This window comes from Tamandua tetradactyla, chromosome 7 (assembly GCF_023851605.1).
Source record: "Tamandua tetradactyla isolate mTamTet1 chromosome 7, mTamTet1.pri, whole genome shotgun sequence".
Lineage (NCBI taxonomy): Eukaryota > Metazoa > Chordata > Mammalia > Pilosa > Myrmecophagidae > Tamandua > Tamandua tetradactyla.
This window is the reverse complement of record NC_135333.1, coordinates 174,691,751-174,697,743: the sequence shown is the minus strand read 5'-3', so window position 1 is coordinate 174,697,743 and position 5,993 is coordinate 174,691,751.

Genomic DNA, 5,993 nt, shown 5'->3' with positions numbered 1-5,993 from the left:
GGGCACCCACCCTGTACCCCCAGCCGCGTCTCAGGAGAGGGGCACCCACCGTGTCCCCAACCAGCCGTGTCTCAGGAGAGGGGCACCCACCGTGTACCCCCAGCCGCGTCTCAGGAAAGGGGCACCCACCCTGTACCCCCAGCCGCGTCTCAGGAGAGGGGCACCCACCGTGTCCCCAACCAGCCGTGTCTCAGGAGAGGGGCACCCACCGTGTACCCCCAAGCCATGTCTCAGGGGAGGGGCACCCACCGTGTACCCCCAAGCCGCGTCTCAGGAGAGAGGCACCCACCATGTCCCCCCAAGCCGCATCTCAGGAGAGGGGCACCCACCCTGTACCCCCAGCCGTGTCTCAGGAGAGGGGCACCCACCGTGTCCCCCCCAGCCGCGTCTCAGGAGAGGGGCACCCATCGTGTCCCCCCCAGCCGCGTCTCAGGAGAGGGGCGCCCACTATGTCCCCCCAGCCGCGTCTCAGGAGAGAGGCACCCACCGTGTCCCCCCCAGCCGCGTCTCAGGAGAGGGGCGCCCACTATGTCCCCCCAGCCGTGTCTCAGGAGAAGGGCACCCACCGTGTCCCCCCCGCAGCCGTGTCTCAGGAGAGGGGCGCCCACCGTGTACCCCCAAGCCGTGTCTCAGGAGAAGGGCACCCACTGTGTCCCCCCCGCAGCCGTGTCTCAGGAGAGGGGCGCCCACCGTGTCCCCCCAAGCCGCGTCTCAGGAGAGGGGCGCCCACCGTGTCCCCCCAAGCCGTGTCTCAGGAGAGGGGCACCCACCGTGTACCCCCCAGCCGCGTCTCAGGAGAGGGGCACCCATCGTGTCCCCCCCAGCCGCGTCTCAGGAGAGGGGCGCCCACCGTGTCCCCCCCAGCCGCGTATCAGGAGAGGGGCGCCCACCGTGTACCCCCCAGCCGCGTATCAGGAGAGGGGCGCCCACCGTGTCCCCCCCAGCCGCGTATCAGGAGAGGGGCGCCCACCGTGTACCCCCCAGCCGCGTCTCAGGAGAGGGGCGCCCACCGTGTCCCCCCCAGCCGCGTCACGGGCTGGCGGAGATGGGGTGGGGGAGACACTGTGCAGGGGACAGGCTGGAAAGCCCAGAGCGGGATCACCTCGGCTGCCAACAGCCTTTATTCCGAAGACACTTTCTTTCCTTCCAGGTCGGCTACCTTGAAATAATTTTCACTGCTCTTTCCGCAACTGTTTTCTCCAGTTCTCCCAAGAAATACAGCAAAGAGCACAGGCGTCCTGAGGACTCCAGACGAGCCCATTCTGAGTAAACATTCCACCCGCAACAGGGGGGTTCAAAAAGAAGAGGCGACGGCCAAAATCATATCTCCAGACGTGCCCTGGGGACACCACAGAAATGTTTAAAATGTTAAAAGAACTACTGCAAAATATCAGGAGAACACCATCGTTATCCATCGTGCTGGGGAAGAGATACTCCCGAGGCCACATGCGAGCAGCACACGGGCCATTTTCAGTGAAAAGGACCTTGGCCAGCAGTGAGAAGGAACCTCCCAGGAGGACATCGACCAAATGCGACTCCACAGCCGGGACAAACTGCTCTTCAGTGACTCCAGTCCAGGGAGGCCACCCATAGGGTGTCCACGTCCCCAGAGGGGAGCCAAGTCGGCACCGGAGGGGACAGCAAGGCCAGCAGAAGGATACCTTAGAAATGTGTGTGTGCACATGAGTGTGTGCGTGTGTGTGCATGTGTGTGCACATGAGTGTGTGCATATGTACGTGTATATGCATGTATGTGTGCATGTGTGTGCATGTATGAGTGTGTGCATATGTGTATGTATGCGTGCATGCGTGTGAATGTATGAGTGTGTGTGCATGGGTGCGTGCATGTACATATGTATGTGTGTGTGTATTGTGTGTGCATGTGTATGCACGTATGAGTATGTGTGCATGCGTGTGTATGGGTACACACATGCATATATTTGTGCACATGTATGCATGTGCATGTATGTGTGCATGCATGTGTATGAATGTGTGCGCATGTACATGTGTGTGTTTGTATGCATGCATGTGTGCATATGCACATGTGTGGTGTGCGCGCATGTGTGCATGTGCAGGCATGCATGTGCATGTGTGTGCACGTGCATGTATTTAAGAGAGGGTGGTAAGGGCAGCTGGACATAGTCTAGAGACATTTCTCCCTCTGGAAATATTCCAAGGAAGGAAAATGCGCATGCCAGGTGGACCCCTTGCACTCACACACTGTGTGCCGGTGTCTCAGGACACTGGGGTGGCTTCTTCAGGTTATCTGAAAGCTCGGCTACTGGCCCTCGGCTCCCGCTATCCAAACCTCGTCGAGGAAGAAGGCATTTTCTGATATAAGTTCAACCTTAACTCAGGAAGCAGAATCTTAGAGGGAAGTCTTAATACTCACCTCAACACACACACACGTGCACACAACTGGATAAAATCAAGTCTCCCGAATGAAAACCTGTGCCCCGCTGCAGGACATCAGAGTTCCTCCTGGCTAACCCTGTGCCCTCCCCTCCTTTCCCCACCAGCCATGGCCACCCCAGCGGACCCTGCCTCTCGCGCTTGCCCGTCTCCCCAGAGGTCCTTTGACGCGGGGTCGACTGTGTCTGGCTGTCTGTGACGCGAATCTGCGTACGGAGCATCCAGCAAGAGCAGGGGAGGCCAGAGCAGCCTCTTGTCACCATGCTGCCCTGCTGCCTCGGTGCCCTGGGTGTGTCTCTCCCTTGGCACACCGTCTCTTACTCTCATTCTTCCCTTGAAAAAAACAACACATGGCTCTCCTCAAAAGGCTGCCTGCCAGAGCTATTGATAGAAGCAAAGAAAAAAATGAAGAAGTCTAGGAATGGATGGTTCTTAGTTAAAAAAAAGACTTAACTTCCCTAAATCGGAAATGTTCCCTGCATTCATTTTGTGGCTCTATATTGCAATAAGTTTTTAAGACACAGAGTAACCTATTGGGAGGCTGTATTTGTTAATGCTATTTATGACTTCTCAGTCCTCTATGTAGATCAGTGCTGAACACCCGACAAGGCAGCTGGATTTTTTTCAGGTTATGCTTTACTGCATTTTACGCTATGGTGCTACTGCAAACTTGGGGTTTAGCATGCCTTGCAAAAGGTTGTGGCTTGTCCTGGCCTTCTTAGTCCCTCCTGTAGTTTAGCACCTCATCTTTTTCTGAGCTTCTCATAATGCCACTATGCAGCCATCCTACTCTTGGGAAATAATCCTATTTTAAATATTTCTTCTCCCCCATAGCTACACTTGTACTTTTCATCCTGCAGAAAATATGTCAGTTTTACTTGTAACATATACTAAACGTCCACTACTTTGGTGCTTTATGTTAGTTATCTTCTTACAGCCTCGCCTGCACATGCCAGTGTCACTATCATCCCCATTTTACAGATGAATAAGCGGAGGAGTGAAATGACCTGCCCAAGGTCACACAGCTGGCACATGGCGAGGCCAGGGCTGACCTCAGGGTTCTCAGCCTCCAGGCCTGGACTCTGCTATTGAAGGAACAGGCATGGGGGGGGCACTGGCTATGTGGGGAGCAGGGGAGACTTTTCGCAAATGCACAGACCACTTTTTCTGTTTTCAAAATGTTACTGCCAATTTTGCAACTGGCTGGCTAAGTTGTGGCAGGGCAGACTGCATAACGATTCTCAAAGGCTCTGAAACGTAAAGGAGGATGTGCAGAGCTCCTGCCTTACCGTGGGCTGCTGTGCGGAGTAAATGAGCTAGCACACGTTGAGCGCACACAGTGTGCCTGGCAAGGAAGAAGTGCAGTGAAGAGGGAGCTCTCTTTGTTAGCACTTGTACTTCCCAGGCCTTGAATAATCAGAAATCAACACTCTTCCCAAAGTATGGGTAGTAAATGTCCTCAATTGATAGATGCTGACATAGGGGCTGGGAAACTGGGAGATCCCAAACGCCAAGTGACCTGGCCAATGGATCTACAATCCTCACACAAATAAGCCGGGAAGGGAGCTGCGATCCAGCGATAAAAATAGGGTAGATTCTAACAAAATGCAGGGTATGGGAAGTGCTGAGCGAAGACAGGGACAAAGGCTTTAAGCAGTGGCTTTGAGGACGTTCCTTGAGCGCGGGCTGCACGCGACGTCCCTCCAGATGCTGCCAGTGGGGGCAGGGCGGTGACCAAAGTCGAGGGGGCCTGGCGGGCGCCAGCTCAGCCGGGGGTCCAGGTCACCCCTGATGTGCTGAGATGAGAACAGCACCCCACCTGTGGCCCCCCCAGACCCATGACCGCAGTCTAGGTACGAGGAAAACATCAGACAAACCCCACCTGAGCGGCCTGGATGACTCTGACCAACCATTCCCAGGACCATCAAGGTCCTCATATGGGGACAATCTCGGAAGCTGCACCGTCCAGAGAAGCCTGAGCAGACGTGGAGCGACTCACCTGCGTTTCTCCTGAGCACTGCGGCTTTAAGGCAGTGAATTAACTTGTCAGGAATCCACCCTGACAGGGAGAGCCGAGGCCCCAATCCAGGCCAGGGGGCTGCAGAGCCCACCATGCTCTCCACACCACCCTGGGACCCCTAAGGAGAGAGGAACCTACACAGGTTCGGACGAGCTGCTGCCCTGGGGTGCCAGGAGGGCTGCAGCCGGGAGTCTCACCTGTGCGGCTGGGTCCCGGGGGCCCAGGACACCTGTGCCGAGGGGTCCCACCTGCACAGCCACCACCTGGTAGGATTTCCTGTTTGAGATCCATGTCTCACAACCACACCCCGGCCAAAAGGCATCTTCCCGGCGGATGGACAGTGCAAGCCTTTATTTGGGCTCTTCATTTTCTGCCTCATTCCAAAGTGATGCGATGATGGAAACATGAGCCGAGACGTTCTCAGCAGCTGCCCCTTTTGCTCCCCACACCTGTGAGCAAGGTGCTGGACCCCCCGAGGGTGCTCACGGGCTTGCCTGAGCCTGGCGGTGAAGGCGCCGTCTTCCCACACGTCCCCAGGGTGCTTCCCTGGACCTAATGTTCCTAGGGGTACCACCCCCCACACACGGAATTTTCCAGAAACTGACGCTGAGCTACACATGCCAGTGCCACAACTATCACGTCATCCATCAAACACGTCCAGGCACAGGGAAGGGGACAGAGGAGCACAGGAGTGGGCCGGACCGGGGGTGCTCTCAAAGGAGGGCACGGCCGGGGGGGCTGACGGAGGCCCCCGCGGGGCACCCCAGCTGGGTGCCCGGACTGGGCGGACCATTGACCAAGCGGATGGCATGGCCAGGCGGGGCCGGGTCACCTGCCGGAAGTGCCCAGGTGGGGGCCGAGCTGCTGGGCCCATGGCGGGGGGGCAGCTGACAGCAGAGGCCAGAGGCCAGGCCAGGGCGGACAGGCAGGACGGACGCCGCCGCACGCCGACAGCCGTCCTGCCACACTAAGGAACCTCCCGCACGGGGACTTCACGGAATCCAGAGCCTCCCAAAGGGCTCTGCTGACTCGTCGGGCCCCCGTGGACGGGTGGCATCACGGTCCCCTCAGCACGGGTTAGCCCCCCGGTCGGGCGAGTCGCGTCTCTGCGGACAGAACCTCATCAAGTTTCCACCCAGCCACGACGGCTGAGGACGGAAGGACGTGGCTTCTCTGGGGTCCGCCACGCACTCAAACTGGCACACGCGGAAATGCAAATGTTTACCCCAGTTGGCTACTTTTTAAAAATGTATAATTCCCATCTTAAATTGCCTAACGAAGATGGGGTGATACAGTTAAGCAGGGACTTGGGTTCTGTGAACAAAGAACAATGGGGCCCCTTAAGAAATGTCTCTTTTTTATTTAAGTTTGAGTTGTCAGGTTCTGGTGTGCAGGAAATCAGCCTGCAAAGAGAAATGACCAAAAGCTCCCGAGAAACCAGCCCGTGAGCCCCTTCCCTTCCCCAGGGTGGCGGGCTGTGGGGGGGTCATGCTGCTCCCCTCTCACCCTGGGACCTCAGGCGGCCCGTGTGGAGACCCCACCGCGTGCCGTCCGCCCGGAGC